Source organism: Pipistrellus hanaki, assembly GCF_964339955.1.
Source record: "Pipistrellus hanaki genome assembly, chromosome: 12".
Taxonomy (NCBI): domain Eukaryota; kingdom Metazoa; phylum Chordata; class Mammalia; order Chiroptera; family Vespertilionidae; genus Pipistrellus; species Pipistrellus hanaki.
In genome coordinates this window covers 31,042,587-31,064,313 of record NC_140514.1, presented here as the reverse complement: position 1 = coordinate 31,064,313, position 21,727 = coordinate 31,042,587, and positions in this window count along the sequence as shown.

Here is a 21,727-nt window from a genome sequence, read left to right as displayed (position 1 = left end):
AACTTACCTCAAAGGCTATTTTAAAGGCAGGTTTGTATCTTAAAAAAAAAAAATAAATCAAAACTTCTTGGTTTATTGATTCTTCATATAATTTCCCCCCCCCCTCTATTTCTTTATTTTTTTAACCCATATTAATCTCTTCTTTCTATGTTCGATGGGCTCATTCTGTTGCTATTTTCAAGTTGTTAACTTTAGTATTTAGGTCATTAATTTTTAGTCTTTTTTTTTTTTTTTTCTGATATAAGCATTTAAGACTATAAATTTTGCCGAAACCGGTTTGGCTCAGCGGTAGAGCGTCGGTCTGCAGACTGAAAGGTCCCAGGTTTGATTCCGGCCAAGGGCATGTACATTGGTTGCGGGCACATCCCCGGTAGGGGGGTGTGCAAGAGGCAGCTGGTTGATGTTTCTCTCTCATCGATGTTTCTAGCTCTCTATCTCTCTCCCTTCCTCTCTGTAAGAAAATCAATAAAATATATATTTTTTAAAAAAGACTATAAAAATTTCCCTTAGGTATCACTTTTGCTGCACCTCAGTTTCGGCACGTTGCATTTTTTATTATTATTCCACTTCTAAGTATGTCTTTTAGTTTATGTTATAATTTCTCCTTTGACCAATGCATTGTTTAAAATGTTCTAAAATTTCCAAATGTAAGGGGACATTTATATTTTTTGTAATTGAGTCTTAATTTAACTACACTGTGGGGCAGCGATTGTGGTCTGTATCATTGGTACCTATTCCTTTCAGTTTGTTGAGACTTGCTTTCTAGTCTAGTTCAGGAGTTCTCAAACGTGTAGTCTGCAGATCCCTGGGGATTCCCAAGGGCCTTTAGGAGATCTATGAAGTCAAACCTATTTTCATAACAATAATGGGACATCCTGCTTTTTCACTCTGTTGCTATGTGTACTGGTGCTGGGTAAAACGGCGGTGTCCTAGCACGAATCCAGGCAGTGCAATCAAACTGTACCATTGAGGGAAGGAGCAGTGGGTCAAAGGAGGGAAAACTTGGGACTTTCCATCTGGAGTGATGGCCAAGGAGGAGAGGGTGTGACCATGCTGGGATTGGCTGGCTGTACGTTTCCAAATAACATTCTAGCTAATGAGGTTCAGACTGGGAACATCAGTTTCTTAATAACGTAGGGAAGGAGGAGGGCAAGGAGGGGCAGTTACAGACAGATCACAAGAAAGATGACTTTCTCAGTTAGACTGGTGCCCAGCTGTAAAATAGTCTGTCCATGGGGTAGTGATTCTCTACTACAATTTTTAAAAATTTAAAAGGAGGAGGGTGGCATTTTTTTCAGGGAAACGAGGCTTCAGGTTACTAAAATTCTAACAGGAAAAAAAAAAATCTTAGAATTTTGAGAGTATAGTATATATTTGGCTATGTCTCCCTCTAGTGGCCATTATGCAGAATTAGAAAAAAATGAATTAAAAAAAATCTCATCTCCCTCGAGCTAGGGTTTGTGACTTGGAGTGTCTAAATTCCATTTTCATGTCACTTCTACATGAACTCCATGTAGGCCTATGGGCATTTACTATTTTGTTTTTAAAAATATATATATTTTATTGATTTTTTTACAAAGAGGAAGAGAGAGGGATAGAGACTTAGAAACATCTAAGATGAGAGAGAATCATCGATCAGCTGCCTCTTGCACACCCCCTACTGGGGATGTGCCCAAAACCAAGGTACATGCCCTTGACCAGAATCGAACCTGGGACCCTTGAGTCCACAGGACAGCGCTCTATCCACTGAGCCAAACTGGTTTTGGCAGGGCATTTACTGTTTGAATCGCATTGGTGATAAATGTAAATCTGAAGTGGCTGCATTAGGAAGATGCCATCGGGTAGCAGACTTCTGTCCCAGGCACGTCTGGTGGGTGGAGCGTAAGACAAATTAGATTCCTGCCCGCAGGGAGCTTACCTTCTAGTGTAGGAAAGCAACAAATAAGAAAGTTGCAGCCTCTGTTTAGTGCTATGCAGGAAATAACAGAGGTTGTGACAGGGTGGTCAGGAAAGACATTTTTGAAGACGTAATAGTTAAAAAAAAAAAAAAGGCAGAGGAATGAATATTCTGGGCTGGAACAACAAGTGGAAAGGCCCAGTGATGGGGAAGACTTTGACCTGCTCTAGTTGCTAACAGAAGACTGCACAACTGGGACAAATTAGCAGGTAACATAAGGCTTGAGTTGTAGTTGAAGGAGATGGCAGGGGCCAGCCCTTGTAGGCCATGGGCAACCTCCAAAGCTATCAAGAATTCAGCGATGACAACATTCATTCTATCTAAACAGGTTTTTTTTTAAACATTTTAAACATTACTTATTTTAAACATTACTTTTAGTGAAATTACCCCATCACTATACTTTTCTTCAAAACAAATAGACGAGATATTTTAAAAAGAGAATTTGATTTCATAATAACTTATTTATTTGATCTGTTGGCTCATCAGACCATGGATTTCCTTGACACTAAACATTCTTTCTGTACGGGCATGTAAAGGGAACTGAAACAGGATATTGAATTAGAACAGCAGGTTCTTTGTTGAAGAACATTTTCACTTTCATAAGGTATTGTTCTCTTGAAGGAAGTGAACATCACATTCAAGGACTGGGGAGAAACTGGACAGAGCTATCTCTTTTCATGAGCCTGACTTCCATATTTGATCTGCCTCATCCAAGAAAGAAGACTTACTAGAATTAGCCCAGCCTAAAATATGATAGTTCTTCTGCAATGTGAAAGACATAAGATCACTTATATGCTGTATAAAAAAATTTCAGAAGCAAGTTTCATATTTAAAGCCCAATGTAGAGTAGTCAGCCTTTTTTGATCTAAGTATTTCTTACTTTGGAAGAAGCACTGTGAGAAATGAGGATGAAGAATGCTACACAAAAGCAACACTGCTAAGTGTATAAAAAGAAACTGTTCTGTGTGACTCTATGGTGAGCCCACTGTGCTGTGCTATGTTGGACACACTGTGTGGTTGTACCAAGGAGAGAGCCTTACCTACCTGTGCATCAATAACATTTTAACAGGATGATGGTAAAGCTCAATTCATTAGATACTGCAAGATATGGGACCATGTTAGTTTTCCAGTCAGGCAATACAAGACTAGACCCTAGTTCAAAACAGGCAGCTGTAAGAATGGCCCTTGGCTAGAAGGAGGAGGGGAAGAGGAAGAGAAGCAGCACAAATGGATTGACAATATCATCAAAGGTGATGGGGCATGAGGAAAAGAACATCAAGGCTGTCTACTACCACCACCACCCCAAATACTTCTCCCAACTGGATGGAGTGAGAGCAAGAGTTAACTGGGGATCTTTAAATTTAACCAGGGCTACATTTTTGTTGTTGAAAGTTAAATCATATTGTATATTCTAAAACACTAGTATAAGCATAGCTTGGACTATCTCAGTCAGCCACTCTGAAGTTCTGTGCATCGTATTGTTCACATCCTAAACTTAGGTAATGAGTTGATGGATACAGCACCAAAAGCCTCCAGATTCAGTCAACATATTGGGTTGTAATCAGTTGTGCTTATAAGTTGAAAATAAATGCTGGCTAAAGAACATACAGATTTTCAGAGGAAAATTACTATGTCCAGTTCCCAATGTATTCTTTCTGCCTAGAATGCTCTACATCTGCCACTTTATGTGGCTTTTATGTCCTCAACTTAAACATCATCTACTCAAAAGGGTAAATTAAGAAACAATATTCATTTTAAAAATGAGCAGAAATAAAAACATAATTCTATAAAGAGAAGTCAATAGCTGGACACACTCTAGATGAGAAAGAATTAGAGCTTTCATAAGTTGGGAAATAGTGGTGAGAAATTCACCCAGGACCCAATGTAAAGAAAAATATAAACAATCAGTTAAAGATGTGAAGGGTACATTTTGGAGACTTTAGGCATATCTAATAAGAGTTCCAGAAGAAAAGAAAGGAAGAAATTATGAACAAGAAATTATTTGATGAGATAATAATTTTCAAAAATTCTAAAACTAAAGAAAGATGTATATGAAATTGCATTCATTTCATTTCTTAAATGAAACTGCATCCCAAATACCAAGCAGTATATATGTAAATCGACACAGTAGGCACCTTATGATAGATAATGAGAAAATAATAAAGTAGAAAATATTAAAAGACATATTATCTACAAAAGAATTACAATTTAATGAACAAATGGCTTCTAATAAGAAATAATAGATGTCGGGAGACAAAGGAGTAAATTACAAAAGTACTGAGGTGAAATAACCATCAATCTAGAATTTCATACTCAGTTAAACTATCACTCAACACAAAAGGAGAATAAAACTTGCCACAGGGACTCTTGAAGTAACTTAAGAATCTTTTCATTTTCTTTAAAAAAATATATTTTATTGATTTTTTACATAGAGGAAGGGAGAGAGATAGAAAGCTAGAAACGTAGATGAAAGAGAAACATTGACCAGCTGCCTCCTGCACACCCCCTACTGGGGATGTGCCCGAAACCAACGTACATGCCCCTGACCGGAATTGAACCTGGGACTTTTCAGTCCACAGATCAACACTACCACTGAGCCAAACCATTTTCGACAGAATCTTTTCATTTTTTAATCAAGAAGAGTACTGAACACCTAGCTGATGTGGCTTTGTGGTTGAGCATCGAACTATGACTCAGGAGGTCACAGTCTAATTCCTGGCCAGGGCACATGTTCGGGTTGTGGGCTCCATCCCCAGTGTGGGGTATGCAGGAGGCAATCAATGATTTTTTCTCATCATTGATGTTTTAATCTCTCTTTCCTCCCTTCTTTTCTGAAATCAATAAAAGTATATGTTTTTTAAAGTCTTAAAAAAAATGAAAGAAGAACTGAACCTAGAGGAAAAGCATGTGGTACAAAAACAAAAAACTGACCAAAAAACAACGAGGATAGGCAAGATAAAATATATCTGGAAATGTATTTATGTAATTGAAAGAGCCTCCATAAAATAAAATTTTGCATGTTTTAATTAAAAAGATAATAATTAGCCCAGCCAGTGTGCCTCAGTGGTTGAGCCATGAACCAGGAGGTGCTGGTTTTATTGCTGGTTAGGGCATATGCCTGGGTTGCAGGCTCAATCCCCAGTGTAAGGCATGCAGGAGGCAGCTGATCAATGATTTTCTCTCATTATTGATGTTTCTGTCTTTCTTTCCCTCTCTTTTTCTCTCTGAAATCAATAAAAATATATTTCTAAACAGATAATAATGAAAACTCTCCTCAATAAGATTGTATTCATTTGTGTGTACAAATGTGTGTGTGTGTGTATAAGTATGCTAGGTTCCTTAAAAACAATTTACCATTACCCAACTTTAATAGTAGTCAATATTTTGCCAATTTTGTTTTATGCATCATCCCTGAAGTCCTTAAAAGGAGACAATATGGGATAATTTTAGAATACATTAAAATACATACTAAATTTAAGAAAGTCTAAACAGATATACAATCTATCAATTCTAAAATTGCAGGAAATTTATAAAAATGTATCAGTGCAACAGAAAGAGGGGGAAAGAGCTGATAGAAAGAATTGCAAGTATAAATTAAAAAATAAAATGGTAGAAATAAGTCTAGAGTATATTCCTGACAACAACAAATATAAATAAATCAGATACATATTAAAAGACAAAAAGCTATTAGATTTGATTATGCTTCTTGCAAGCCTGTTTTTGCTGGTATGCTTGTTACATAGAAAGATTTAAGATAAAGGGAGGCAATAAACTTAAAAAAAGCATAGCCAAAAAAGAAAAGGTGAACAAAGCAAATTATATTAAAATTAGAAGCTTGTTTATATCAAGTATCAGTGTAAAGAGAACAAAAAGAGTAAAAACCAAGTAGGAAAAACTGCTCGTCACGTGTATGCAGAATATATAAAGGAAACTTATGAATCAATAGGAAAAAGCCAAATAGCCCAATTAAAGATAGGCAAAATACACTGCCAGGCATTTTAGACCAGAGGAACCAAGGATAGAGAATATACATATGAAAAGATATTCAACCTCCTTCGTGCTACCAGGGAAATGCAAAGTAAAAAACAGAGACTTTATTTCACTCTTACCATACTGGCAAAATTTAAAAGTCTGATTATTTCAAGTGAAGCAAAAAAGGACATATATAAAATGGGTACAACCTTTATGGTAAACCATTTGATACAACCTAGGAAAGTTTTCTCATTATAGAAACGAGCTTACTTATAGCAACCTCATGGAGTTGTTTTGAGGATTGAGTGAGTTAACACGCCTGTAGGAAGGTATTATTTTCTTTCTTTCTTTTTGTATAAGAAAAGTGAGATATCCAAAGGTTTAAGTAATCTGTCTATGAATCGAGAGAAGCTATCTATCTGCAGTGCACATAAGTGACAAAGCTCGAGTATCCAGAATGTGTCAATATAACCTATAAATAAGAAAAGGGCAAATTTAAAATAATGAAAAGGGGCAGATTAACATAAGAGGAAACAATAAATGGCCAATAAACATATGAAAAGATATTCAACCATTTTGATAATCAGGGAAAGACAAGCAAACAAACAACAAAAAAAACAACAACAATGCCAATGAAAAACCAAAATGTATGTGGAAGTGTTGTGGGCGACCTGCGAATGACGACCACCAGTCAGCCAAATTGGAATTTAGGAAGCCTTTATTACGAACTTGAGTCCGGGCTCACGTCTCCACTGACACAGCAGCGAGCCACTCTAAACATGCTACTTTCATCCCCATCTTAGGGATGCCTGGCAGATTATGATTGGCTAAAGTTTTAACAAAGAAAGGTCAGTTATAAGTTATAGAAACATTCCACTAGTACAGTAACATTTAAAGTTTATACAGCACCTGGGGTGGGGGTTTATTTTCAGCTGAAGCAGTCTCTGTTTGACCTGGTTTGGTCTGTTTGTTCTGCCTCGTGGCTACTGGAAACAGGACGTGCCTGCCTAGGGGTTGAGTCTTGCAACAGAACTATTTTATGGCTAACAGTTACGCTTAGCTAAAGTGTATCATGCTACATTCTTTGTTGTGGGTCTGGTTGCTCGTTCCTTCCCTGGCCTGGAGCCCTGCCTCGACAGGGTCTTGCCGGCCACAACAGAAGTAGTCCTGCTGTGGGAATAGAAACAGATTCTATTCTCAATATCCAGGAAGTTGAGAATGTGCACAGTTTCTGACTCTGTAATCCCTCTCTTAATACATACCCTGGAGCAGTGGCCTTCACACTAAGGAATGCATGCCCTTGTGAGTATATGAAGACTTGGCAGGGCACCGGGGCACTGACAGTTAAGAGAATCTTCAGCTGCATGGGTGCTTTTCCCCATGACTGCTGGGTGCTTCTTTCCCACTTCCTCCTTCCTAATTGCTCTTTGTCCACTCTTCAAAGAAAAAAGGCACGCTTCTTCTTTCATGAACTTTCCCCTAATTTAACCCTTCTATCCTGTGATAACTGTCAAAGAATATGAGAGAGAGAGAGAGACAGAGAAAGAAAGAGAAAGAAAGAGAAAGAGAGAGAGAGAGAGAGAAAGGGAGACTGATTAGTGAGAATAAAGCAGAGAATGCTGAGGAAGAAAATGAATGCTAAAAATGCTATTTATCTCCAACTTTCCAGCTATTCTTAATATTCATCCCAAGATGGAAAGGGGTACACCCTCCTAGGAACTGCAAGGGCCAGAAAGCATTGTGGATACTTTTAAAATTAAATTGCCCCAGCAGTTAGTCTATTCTTCTTTTGATAAATAAGTCCAGGAAGTAGGACTTATTTAAACATGTTATACAGTGAAATAAAATGAGGAATGACTGTAATTGGAATGTTTGTAAAATAATTTTCGTATAATAGTTTTAACAAGTTTATTGAATGACACAAGATAATCTAAAGGAATTCCCATAAAGCTTTTTCTTCAGGGGTTTTTCAGTATAGCTCTAAAATCATGATAATCCCAGGATACACTGCAATGGCCAGGATCAGTGTCATCAACCTAAATTACTCCAAGAGTGTTTTTCCACTACTAAATACACAGTATTTCATCATGATATATATATGGAATTATTTTTGAATTTTATATATAATTTTAAAAACACATTATTTCAAAAAGCCAGCGTTACAATACATAGACATGCACACGTTCACTGCAAGACTATCCCACTCCTTGCTTTAGAAAGCTGTTATTTTAGCTCCATCTTACATTCCACTTTTTATAACTTAATGAAAAACAGCATAGAGATTTACTTATGTTTTAAATAATTTATTAAAAAATAATTGTGTCAGATCTACATAGTTTTGATCTTGACTACTTTCATTAATTTATCATAAAGATGTGTTCAATAATTTATTTCTGATAACTTATTTTCTGATATTCCTTGAAATGCATATTACCACATTTATTTTGATTAAAATACTTAAATTCCTTTTAGTTCTCCCGCCTGCCTCGTGGGCTATTGCCTCTGTATATTTCAAGTCACATAAGATTGTTTGAGGCAGCTAATCTCCATATACATTTAACCACATGCTTACCTTTTCCAGTGCACCTCATCCCACCCTGCATTTCTGTGTGTCCCTCATGGATTATTTCCCTTTTTTTCTTTTTTAAAGAAAGTAAGCCTTTGCAGAGCTAATCAGTTCTGGAGGGAAGGAGAAGGGGAGAAAACTCTATAGAAGAAGCAGTAGGAGCACTGAAGTGTCACAATAATTAAATTCAAGGACGTTGCAGGAGTCCAAGAACTTCTGTGCCAACCTTAAGGCCCTAGGAGATGCCCTAGAAACAAACAACACATGCCCAGCACTAAGAAATAAAAATGGACTTATTCATGATCACAAGAGCTATTTATAGCTATTCACAGTTAGAGGAATTTATTAATCTGTAGGTCATACAAGAATGCATTCATGTACATGGTGGGGCAAAAATAGTTCTACAGTTGTGAGTATGTGAAACACAGAGTTCATTTTTGTCTTATTTTTTAAAATATATATATTATCGATTCTTCACAGAGAGGAAGAGAGAGGGATAGAGAGTTAGAAACATTGATGATAGAGAAACATCGATCAGCCGCCTCCTGCACACCTCCCACTGGGGATGTGCCCGCAACCAAGGTACGTGCCCTTGAACGGAATCGAACCCAGGACCCTTCAGTCCACAGACTGACGCTCTATCCACTGAGCCAAACTGGTTTTGGCCAGAGTTCATTCTTTATTATTTTAATACTAGAGGCCCAGTGCACAAATCCGTGCATGGGTGGGGTCCGGTTGGCCTGACCCAATGAGGGCCAATGAGGGCCCATCTGGAGGGGCCATGGGCAGTTGGTGGCCAGCACTGCCCCTGATCAGGTTATTGGGGGCTGACCGGGGGCTGGGTCGGCTGTGGGGGAGATGTGCAATTGGGGCCTGGATGAGGCTGATTGGCTGCCGCAGTGCTCGTCATAGCCACCAATTGTTCTGATTGTTCTGCCTTCCTGGTCGCTGGGCTTTTATATATATAGATGAACAATTGTAAACCTACTTTTGCTCCACTCCATACACCTATTATAATCAATTGAGGCCAAGTAAATCAGAGTGTGATATATGGAAACAGGCATTCTTATTTTGATTTCCATTCTGTGACCTTGGCAAATCCCATCCCCACTGGGTCCTTAGTTTTTGTAAAATGGAGATAGTAATTCAGCCTACCTTTCTCACAGGGCAATGGCAAGAGACAGTACTGTGACCCAGGGGAGAGCATGGGCTCTACACTCAGGTGGGTCTGGGTCTAACTCTCAATTATCACACCTACCTGGGTATCTTGGATAAGTTTCAATATCTTGACGCCTTCATGTCTTCATTTGTACCCTGTAGTTAATGACGATAACCTTAGGATTCAGCAGAATATGCCAAGATTTTTGTATAATCCTTGATATATAGTAAATACGTTCTATTATTATATGATTGAGATATGAGTGATGTATATATTGTAGAAACACTAAGAAAACTATAAAGAGTTTCATAGTTATTAGCAATTATCATTACCGCAAGCCTTACTTTGATTCTTTAAACTGATTCTCTGTATTCTTTCTAGCATCCTGAGTAAAATAATTCCTCCGGGAACTTTGACTACAGCAGGATGGTTGAGCAGAGTGGGACTGAACAGGCTGTCCAGACATGAGTTTCTTCTTCTTCCTTCTTCCTTCTTCCTTCTTCCCCTCCTCCTCCTCCTCCTCCTCCTCCTCCTCCTCCTCCTCCTCCTCCTCCTCCTCCTCCTTCTCCTCCTCCTCCTCCTCCTCCTCCTCCTCCTCCTCCTCCTCCTCCTCCTCCTCTTTCTTCTTTTTTAAACCTTTATTTTAATTTATTTAATTTAAATTCTCCATTGTTTAAAATACATATGTCTCCTTTAGACATAAGCTTCTTTTGATAGAATGTGCTTCATGCTGGTCACATAACTGGTTATCTATGCTGATTGCATATAGGTCTTAATACAGACTATTTCTCAGGGCATTCTAAGGGACTTTTATTTAAAGTACCATACGTCTTAGGTGGCCCCACAAATAGGATCCTTTGACAGAGGAAGTTAGAAATAGCAAGAGACAAAGGCACATGAGAACCCACCTACTAGCTTTGGGCACTTCTGCCCAGGGCTGATGCTAGAGAAACCATGTAAGTTCCCCTTTCCTTCTAACTTTAAGTATCCTGTGACATGCAAACCTTTATAAATATAGAAAGCAAACCTTATCCTATTTAAAGAAATAGAAACAAAGGGTAAGTATTTCTGTATCTCTACAGGCAAATACAAGGAAGATAATCTAAAAAAATTTTAAACGTTTCTCTAAATAGGTAATAAAGTCATGGTACAACACGTAAAAGCACAAATGTTCAACATTCCTTCCCCTTTCCTAGTTAACCTACTTCTATTCTTCTCTACATTCAACAGTAGTTGAATGCCCAATGTCTTATTTGCCCTAGATGTTACAGATGAGTGTGAGTAAATATATACACCGTGTGCATATATGTGTACACGCACAGATTTGTTGTAGAGGTTTAATCTTATGCAACTGCAGAAGATGGCTAGACAGTCCTTGTTTGGCTGTTGTCTGTCTGTCTGTCTGGTGCTAGAGCTTAAAATCTGCAGCACAGATAGCTGAGGGAAGACAGATATAAAAAAGGAAGGAGCAAGCTGGAACCCATGAGCCTGAGCTGGAATCAACCAGGATAAATTGGAACATCCATCAATTCTGACTGCCTCTGAGTTGGTGTGGTGTCCTGCAGAAGCCGGTACCCTTCACAGAACTAAACCAACACTCACCTGGGCCCAGAGTGGTTGAAGCGGCAGGGAAGACCGGGGAAAGCGAAGCAGGGGCAGGCCTGGCTGCTGCGCTAAGCCAGAGACTGGGCAACAGGTGAGCACTAACGTGTGAGCACTAACGTGTGTGCACTAACGTGTGTGCACTAACGTGTGTGCACCAGTGTGTGCGCACTAGTGTGTGTGCACTAACGTGTGTACCTGTTTCCATGTTGTAAGCATTCAACGCAGATGGCTGCTGCGTGACTTCTGTCTTCAAAATCACGTGCAAAAATTGTCTCTGGGGACTCACCCAAACTGGAGCCGTCCGAGGAAAGGAATTCTGGGAAATGTAGTTCAGGCCAGTCAAGTCAAGGCACTGCAGTGGGCCTCCCTAATCCATGGTTTCCCTTTCTGAGGTCTCAATTACCTGCTGTCAACATGGCCCAAATATATTAAATGGGAAATCCCCGATACAAACAAACAAACAAACAAACAAACAAAAATGCATTAGTTTTAAATTGCACTTAGTCATTCTGAGTGCCGTGATGAAATCTCACGCAGTCTCGCCCTGGACGTGAATCATCCGTGAGTCTGTCTCCACGCTGCTGACGTAGTCACTTAATTGCCACCTGGGTTATCAGATCCCCTGTATCGTGTCCAGGTAACACCCATTTTACTTAGTAATGCCCCCAAAGTGCAATATTAGTGATGCTGGAATTCGGATATTCCAAAGAGAAGTCAAAAGGTGAAAGTTCTTGATGATAAGAAAAAAAAAAAAAAAAAAGTCATACGCCGAGGTTAAGATCTACGGTAAGGACGAATCTTGTGTCTATGAGATTGAGAAGAAGGAAAGAGAAATTTGTGCTAGTTTTTCTGCTGCACTTCAAATTGCGAAAGTTATGGCTACAATGCCTGATAAGTGCTTGGTTATGATGGGAAAGACATTACATTTGTGGGTGGGAGATATGGAAACATGTAAAACGGTATACATGTAGAAAAAAAATATATATGTAGGGTTTGATACTCTCTAAGGTTTCAGTCATCCACTGGAAGTCTTGGAATGTATTGCCCACAGGTAAGGGGGGACAACTGTACAAAGGAACTGTACAGGGGTGGGTAAAAGTAGGTTTATAATAATAAATAATATAATAATTAAAACTAAGTAATAATACAAGAATAAACTCAGTGTTTCACATACAACTATAAACCTACTTCTCCCCATTCCTGTACCTAGATACCATTTTAAAATTCTCACACAAATGCTATCATACTATGTATACTCCTTTGCACCTTGCTAGAGGTCCTACCATATTATTATATACTAGAGGCCCGATGCATGAAATTCATGCAAGAGTAGGCCTTCCTTCCCCAGGCTGCTGGCACCCGTTTTCCTTCGGCATCCGGGACCTGGGCTTCCCTCACAGCCCTGGCTTTGTCCAGAAAGACGTCAGGTCTAATTAGCATATTATGCTTTTATTATTATAGATAGATTTGTGCTATTCCTTTTAAAAAATATATTTTTATTGATTTCAGAGAGGAAGGGAGAGGGAAAGAGAGAGAGAAACATCAGTGAAGAGAGAGAATCATTGATTGGCTGCCTCCTGCCCGCCCCTTACTAGGTATGGAGCCACTACCCGGGCATCTGGCCTGACCAGGAGTCAACCATATATAGAACTACTGGTTCATAAGTCCACGTTCAACCACTGAGCAACACCGGGTGGGCCTGACATTCCTTTTTAATGGTCGTGCAATATTGTATTGTTTTTGGGTTGCTTCAATTCTTTGCTATTTTAAACGATGCTTCAATCAATAACCTTGTGCACATGTTTTGTTGCATATGTGCAAGTATGATAAGTTCCTAGAAGCCAAAGGGATTTTGCATTTAAAATTCTGATATATTGCCCAATTGCTCTGTGTAGACTTGTATCAAATTGTTCTTGTATTAAACAAAATATGATTGTGCCTATTTTAATGTACTATGGTAATACAGTATCTTTTCAAATTTGTTTATCTTTGCAAATGATATAGGTTAAAAATGTATTTCAGCGTGGCAGTGTGATTGTAATTTGAACTTTTATATGAATGGGTTTGATCCCTTAGGCCCTAAGGCTTAGGGGATGTTTCTGAAAAAGGAAAGAAAAAGTTAAGAAATTTCAATTTGGATTGAATTCAATGTCCATATAAAACGTTATCTTTAAAATATACAGGCCCTCCTCTTCCAAAACTTATTGGACATTAAAGAATCTCTCACGGGTAACAAATGATAATACTGATGAGAAATAGTGTACAGCTGTACTATAAAGCTCTCTCATTGTAGCAAAACACAAGAGAGTAAAGAACAAACTAGAAGTTGCTAAACTTGCTTTTTGTCCTAGTTTACAGCAGATACATAATATACTTAGTATTAAGTGAGAACAATGTCTTTCAAATATCTGATTTAATGTCTTTTAGCGTAATCTTGGGTTGTATTAGTCTAAAAATCAATGCATAGATACTGGAAAAAAATTTTTCTCCTAAACTCTTCCTGGATTGTTATTAAAGCAAAAGATTAAATATATCTACAGTCTAGGTATTCTGTGTAGGTCAAAGTTATCTAACAAATTTATGAGTCAGTATAAAAATTCAGTTACTTTTGGATATGGCTGGAATCTATCATGTTTTGTTTTCTTAATTCTTTCATTCTTAGGAAAACATTAACACTTTACATGGACAGTAATTGATTTTTTAAAAAAGTACACGTGTCCTTAGATATGGCTGGCATAGTATTAATGGTCTATTTTATAACTCTGATATCTGCATATGGCTTTTAGGTACTTCATTTTTTTTTTAGTTGAGTGTTATTTGACTTAATAGGAGTTTTTCAAGAACTCAGCCTTAATTCTCTCTTTTAAAAAATCATATTAAAACTTTTTATGGATAGGTTTGGTGACATTTTTTTTATTGCTCACTGTTTAAGAATTTATGTTGTTTTTTAATTTTATTTTTCCTTTTTACCTTTGACCCCCTTGACCATTCCTCCCACACACCAGTCTGGCAAATACCAATCTGTTCTCTGTATCTGTGGGGTTGGTTGTTTTTTTGTTTGTTTGTTATATGATCTACATATAAGAGAGATCATATGATATTTGTCTTCTTTCTGACTTATTTCACTTAGCATAATGCCCTCAAAGTCTATCTATGTTGTTGTAAATGGCAAGATTTCATTATTTTTTCATGGCTGAATAATATTTTATTGTGTCTAAATTTCTTTATCTATTAATCCATCAATGGTCACTTAGATTGTTTCCATATCTTGGCTATCTACACTAATAAAAGAGAAAGATGCAAGTTGACCATACCTTCAGGATGCCCACCAGCCAATCAGGAGTGAGTTGTAACCATGGCAACAACATAGGGCTTCAGAACTGACCCAGCTGTTCTGGGCCTCAGGGTAGCATGGGAAGGCAGAAAGGTGGTTCCTGCTGGAGCGAAGGCGGTGCTGGCAGCCAGGGGAAGGAAGGCCCATTCTTGCATGAATATTCATGCATCGGGCCTCTGGTAAATAATGCTCCAATAAACATGGGGGTGCATATATCTTTTCATTTTCTTTGGATACATACCCAGAAGTGGAATTGCTGGTTCATATTCTAGTTCTATTTTTAATTTATTTTTAACTTTTAAAAATTTTTTTATTAAGGTATTGTATGTGTACATATCTTTCCATTGCCCCCCCCCCACACGCTATTTTTTAATATTTTAAAAATATGTTTTTAGAGTGAGAAGAAGGGAGAGGGAGAGAGGGAATCATTGATTGGCTGCCTTCTGTATGCTCCTTACTGGGGATGGAGCTTGCAACCTGGGCATATGCCCTGACTGGGAATTGAACCAGTGACCCCTTGCTTCATTGGTGGATGCTCAACCACTGAGCCACATCAGCTGGAATATTTAAAAAAAATATATATATTTTTATTGACTTTTTACAGAGAGGAAGAGAGAGGGATAGAGAGTTAGAAACATCAATAAGAGAGAATCATCCATCAGCTGATGTCCCTGACCGGAATTGAACCTGGGACTCCCCAGTCCGCAGACCAATGCTCTATCTGCTGAGCCAAACTGGTCTTGGCTGGTATATTTTTAATTTTTTAAGAAGCCATCATACTGTTTTCCATAGTAGCTGCACCAATTTATATTTCTACCAACAGTGCACAAAAGGTTCCCTTTCCTTCACACTCTCACCAACACTTATTATTATTTTTTAAATAAATAGCCGTTTTAGCAGGCATGAGGTGATATTTCATTGTTGTTTTGATTTGCATTTCCCTGGTGATTAATGATGTTAAGCATTTTTCATGTGCCTGTTGGTCACGTGTATGTCTTTTTTGGAAAATGTCTATTCAGATCTTCCCATTTTAAAATTGTATTTTTTGTTATTAAGTTGTATGAGTTTTTTATATATTTAAATATTAGCCCCTTATCAGATACATGATTTGCAAATATTTTCTGATTCAGTAAGTTGCCTTTTCATTTTGTTGATGGTTTCCTACTTATTTATATTTTCTTTTGTTGCTTGTGCTTTTGGTGATTTTTAAAAAAATCACTAAGACCAGCCGAAACCAGTTTGGCTCAGTGGATAGAGCGTTGGTCTGCAGACTGAAAGGTCAGGAGTTGGATTCCTGTCAAGGGCATGTACATGGGTTGTGGGCACATCCCCGGTGGGGGGTGTGCAGGAGGCAGCTGGTCGATGTATCTCTCTCATCGATGTTTCTAGCTCTCTATCCCTCTCCCTTCCTCTCTGTGGAAAATCAATAAAATATATTAAAAAAAAAATCACTAAGACCTATAACAAGGAGCTTTCGGCCCATGGTTGGTTTTTTTTTTTTTTTTTCCTCTAGGAGTTTTATAGCTTCAGGTCCTATGTTCAAGTCTTAATCCTTTTTGACTTATTTTTTTTGTGCATGGTATGAGACAGTGGTTGAGTTTCATTCATTTGCATGTGGCTGTCCAGTTTTCCCAGTACCACTTAGGAAATAGACTGTCTTTTTCCCATTGTATATTCTTGGTTCCTTTGTTGTAAATTGACTGTATATAAAGGTTTATTGCTGGACTTTCTATTCTGTTCCATTGATCACTGTGTCTGTTTTAATGCCAATACCATACTGTTTTGATTATCATTAAGCTTTGTAATATAGTTTGAAATCAAGGAGCATGACGCTTCTAGCTTTGTTCTTCTTTTTCAAGATTGCTTTGGTGTTGTTCAAGGTGTGTGTGTGTGGTCTTATATAAATTTTAGGGTCATTTGTTCTATTTCTTTGAACAATGCCATTGGAATTTTGATGGAGATTACATTGAATGTATAGATTGCTTAAGATAGTATGAATATTTTAATAATATTGATTCTTTCAATCCATGAGCATAAAATATTTTTCCACTTATATATGTATTCTTTAATTTGTTTCATTAATGTATTGTAGTTTTCAATATACAGGTGTTTCACCTCCTTAGTTAAACTTATTCCTAATGAAATTGTAAGTGGATTTTTAAATTTTCATTATTAGTGTATAGAAACACAACAGATTTTTGTGTATTGATTTTGTATCCTGAGACTTTATTGAATTTATTAGTTCTAAACATTTTGATGGATTCTTTAGGGTTTTCTATATACAGGGGTGGATAAAACTGGGTTTACAATTGTTCATCTAGAAAATAATATAATGATTAATAAATGATAATAAAAGAATAAACTATTTTATATACTCACAACTGAAAACCCACTTTTGCCTACCCCTGTATAATATCATGACACCTGTAATTAGTAACATTTTTATGTCTTTCTTTCCAATTTTGATGCCTTTTATGTCTTTGTTTGCCTACTTGCCTTGACTAGGTCTTCCAACAGGATGCTGAGTAAGTGGCAAGAATGAGCACCCTGGTCTTAGTCCTGATCTTAAAGGAAAGGCTTTCAGCTTTGAGGATGATGTTAGCTGTGGACTTGTCATATGCAGCCTTTATTATGCTGAGATGCACTCCCTCTGTACCCACTTTGTGGAGTTTTTAAAAAAAATCATAAATGGATGTTGAATTTTGTCAAATGCTATTTCTGCAGCTATTGAGATGATCATACGATTTTTATCCTTTATTTTGTTACTATGGCAGATCACACCGATGACTTGCAGATGTTGAACCATTCTTGCATCTCTTCATTCCTTGAAGTACCATCTTTTCCTGGAGACACTCTGATCTATTGGATGAGAATAAGACCAGCTCCCTTCGGGGGGGAAAAAAATCTCCTTTCAAAAGTAAGTGTGTAGCCAGTCCACATTGCTGGAATTTATAGTGGCGTTACATTTGTTAAAGACATCCAGGGAAAGCTATTCATATGTCTGTGTGGCGCTGATGTTAATTTGGTAAGCGTAGGGAATGTTTTATTATAGCAAGTCATCAGAGATAAGTACATATGAGTGGAAGGCACACATTAATACTTAGCCATCATACAGACCTATTTGTTTTGCTCATAAAGTGCCCTTCTACTTTGGTTAAGGAGAGTCCTCATCCTGACAGTGGGCTAACTCTTGTTAGAAGAGTCAAGAATGGCCCGCCTGGTGTGGCTCAGTTGATTGAGAGTCATCCCAGGCACCAAGAGGTTGCTGGTTCAATTCCCCGTCAGGGCACTTGCCTGGGTTGTGGGTTCAATCCCCAGTGTGGGGCATGCAGAAGGCAACGATTAATGTTTATCTCTCTCCCTCCCTTCCTCTCTCTCTAAAATCAATAACACACACACACACACACACACACACACACACACATTAAGAAGAGTCAAGGACGGTGAAGGCTTTCCTGTTTTACCCTACTTTCAAATTAACAAGCTAGCCTGCCAGTTTCCTGGCTGTTGGAAGAAGACAGGAGGCTCCTGGGTCAGAAACACAGGACCTCATGGCCTATGGCACAGTAGGCAGCATGGTCTCCATGTTCTCACCGTCCGCCTTGCTGCCCGAGTCCCACAGGGGATGCCGAACACACAGGGGCTTTGCATCGCCAGGGAGGGACCGTGAGCTTGGGAAACCACTAGTTTGACAAGGGGTTTGCTTGCAACCTGTTCAAACGTTGCCCTGGAGAGAGACATTATTTTTATTATCCTGGAGGATGGCAACCAAATCCTCACTCTGTCCTTGAGGGAGACACTATCCCCAACTTCTAAGGCTGTGCACTGGAACAGATAATCTGGAATAAAAGCTGACACGAGTGGAGCAGAAACACAGGGGACTCATGGACAATTGTCTGCCAACAAGAAGTAGGGACAATTTCCCCGACCCGTCGGCATCTGTGAATTCCTATTTTTTCCTCCTGCGTAATGTTTTTGATAGCCAAAACCTAGTTATTCATCCTAAGTATCATCTTCTGCTAGAGGATAACTTCCATATACGTAAAGGATTTGTTGGAAATAAATACTGGATTATGAACCCAGGCTATGGAGAGCTAGACTAATTCTCTGCATCTGTCTCAGCTCGAAATATCAAAATAAATGAGGGACAGAGCCCCGAGTGCCTGACTCGACCTCTTGGGGAAGCTTCACGTGCCCCTCAGTCTTCTCAGATGTGAAGTTACATCTAAGTAGGTGTGGCGAGACCTCCCCAGCACCTAATATGGCCCTAAAAACAAATGTTTTTAATAAACGTAGGAAAGCATGGACTTGGATTCAAGTGACAATTCTTTTTTCTTTTTTTTTAATGAGCTGAGGATTCTCAAGGATGTCCAGGCAATTTGAAAGACCTTGCAGGAAAAACAAACAAACAAACAAACAAAAAACCCACAAAAAAACAAAAAACGATTTTCAGGGACAGAATTCTGTTGCCCATAAGAAAACACATCACATCCACCAGCCCCCTGAAAAGGCTAACCTTTGCCTAAGGATGCAAAGCAGGCCTTCCTGGAGTGCTCAGCAATTCCCTGAGGTGATAGAGAATGCTGAACACAGTGAATATTTAAAGAAAGGATCTCTTCGGAGCTCCTACCAATAAAATATTCTCTAAGTCAAGGAGTACCTTCACCTCTCAGCTTCTTAATAATGAAAGGGCTGGCCAGGGGAGCAGGCTCCGGGCAGCCTCCGTGCTGGGGAAAGACTGACCACTGTGTGTGTTTCCTCTAGCAAAGAGTGCGTTTGTCCATCTCTAAAAAATTGACTTCCCTCCGTCCTTATCGGGGAACTATCATTTTTTAAAGTCCTTCACGTCACGTTAGAACTACTCACTCCCTGCCAAACTAGATAGAAATGGTAACTGTTCTCATTGGAGAATGAAGACTTGTTGCTATTGTATTAAGGACAGAAAAGGATTCTTTCTTTCCTTTGTTTTCCTTTCTTTTTTTTGGGGGGGGGGCGGTAGCAATACATGCTTAAAAATATTTTTATTAATTTCAGAGAGGCAGGGAGAGGTAGAGATAGAAATTGAAACATCAATGATGAGAGAGAATCATTGATTGGCTGCCTCCTGCACACTCCCCACTGGGGATCGAGCCTGCAACCGCAGCATGTGCCCTTGACAGGAATTGAACCCGGGACCCCTCAGTTCTCGGGCCAGTGCTCTTATCCACTGAGCCAAACTGGCTAGGGCAGAATCAATAAATTTAAAAAAAAATAATTGATAATAAAACATGAAGACATCAGAGAAAATTTTGGAAAGAGAAAATAAGTCACCCATAATCATGTTGTCTGAATATGGCTGCTACTCTCTTCAATTCTGACCAACTGCCTGTTGGTTCTTATTTAAATATAGATTTATTTTTTTTTGGCATAGTTGCAAGAGGTGTATTTATAGCACTAAATTTATGGATATGTCATGCTAGATTTTTAAGGAATGGGGTTTTTCTTTAAAAGTCATCGTATACTGCCTATGTGCAGGGAATAAATATATTTTTTGTCTGACAGTAGACATGCAGATTGATTGCTTTTTGGGGTCGTTTTGATAGAGAGACCCACTACCATCCTCTTTTTATCTGGTATGACATATAAACATGCATTTAGTTAACCTAAATGTCAGACTGTCCTATATAATAAAAGCCTAATATGCAAATTATCCCCTCCAGTGGGCGGTTGACCGGGAGTTCAACTGCTTGTTATGACGTGCACTGACCACTAGAGGGTGGTGCAGAGCATGGCGATGCAGTGCTGGCAGTGGGTGGGATGGTGGAGCAGGTGAGAGGGTGGCACCAGGCCAAGGTAGGTAAAAGCGGGGGCCTGATCTCCCTGCCGATCGCCCCGCAGATGGCAACCAGCAGCGGCTCTGACACTTCCATTACAGAGAAAGGACAATAGCAATATTAAAATATTTCTTCTAATTATTTTCCTTTCTATGTGCATGAATCCGTGCACTGGGCCACTAGTTAAAGTATAAATTAAACGGAGAAGGGGCTAAAATTGTAACTCCATTTCCTGCTGGTTCAGATGGTGATCTTATTTGTTGGAAGGTAATGTTTGCCCACAGCAGTGCTAAAATACAAGCTTCACAGAAGTGTTGACAACTGGGGAATAGGTATGTGTTTGATTATGTTATCAGACCTGAGCTGATACCTCTCTGTGGGAGCAATCAGGGAAAGCTTCAAACTGCCCCGGACTACTTGTGGCTTTTAAATCTATGCGGTTAAAAAAGGCGAACGGGTAGGTAAGAATCGATGTAGCCTGGCGGAGGATTGGGGAAAACCTTCCCTTGGAGATGCATTATTGGGTGGGAAGACTCTTAGGGTAGAGACTGCCAAGGGTTCACTCAAAACTCGTTCCCTTCTTTCCTGGGGCTCACAGCTGGTTGACATTTCCCAGCCTCCTTTGAGGTTAGGTGTGGGTAGGAGACTGAGTTGTAGCCATTGGCCCAGGTAATGCTTAGTACCACTCCCATGCCTGGCCCGTAATGACCTTAACAGGTGAACCTCCCTGCTCTTTCTCTTTTCCCCGCTTGACCCAGAAGAGCATGGTGACCTCAGAGGCCGTGAGTTTCTGAGATGGTGGAGCCGTAAGATGTTTGCAAGAATCATCGTCTGAACACCTATTTCGCACTTTACTTTAGCAAGAATTAGATTTCCATTGTTAGGCAAATAAGACTTTGGAGTTGTACCATAATAGTTGCTGATATTACCCTAATTAATATAATTATGAAATAGAGCCCTATCCGGTTTGGATTAGTGCAGTGGTCGGCAAACTCATTAGTCAACAGAGCCAAATATCAACAGTACAACGATAGAAATTTCTTTTGAGAGCCAAATTTTTTAAACTTAAACTTCTTCTAATGCCACTTCTCCAAAATAGACTTGCCCAGGCCGTGGTATTTTGTGGAAGAGCCATACTTAAGGGGCCAAAGAGCTGAATGTGGCTCGAGAGCCGCAGTTTGCCGACCACAGGCTTAGAGGATAGAGCACTGGCCTGTGAACCAAAGGGTCCTGGGTTCAATTCCAGTCAAGGGCAGGTACCTCTGTTGCAGGCTCCTCCCTGGCCCGGGCCCCAGGTTCTGAGCGGGAGGCAACTAATTGT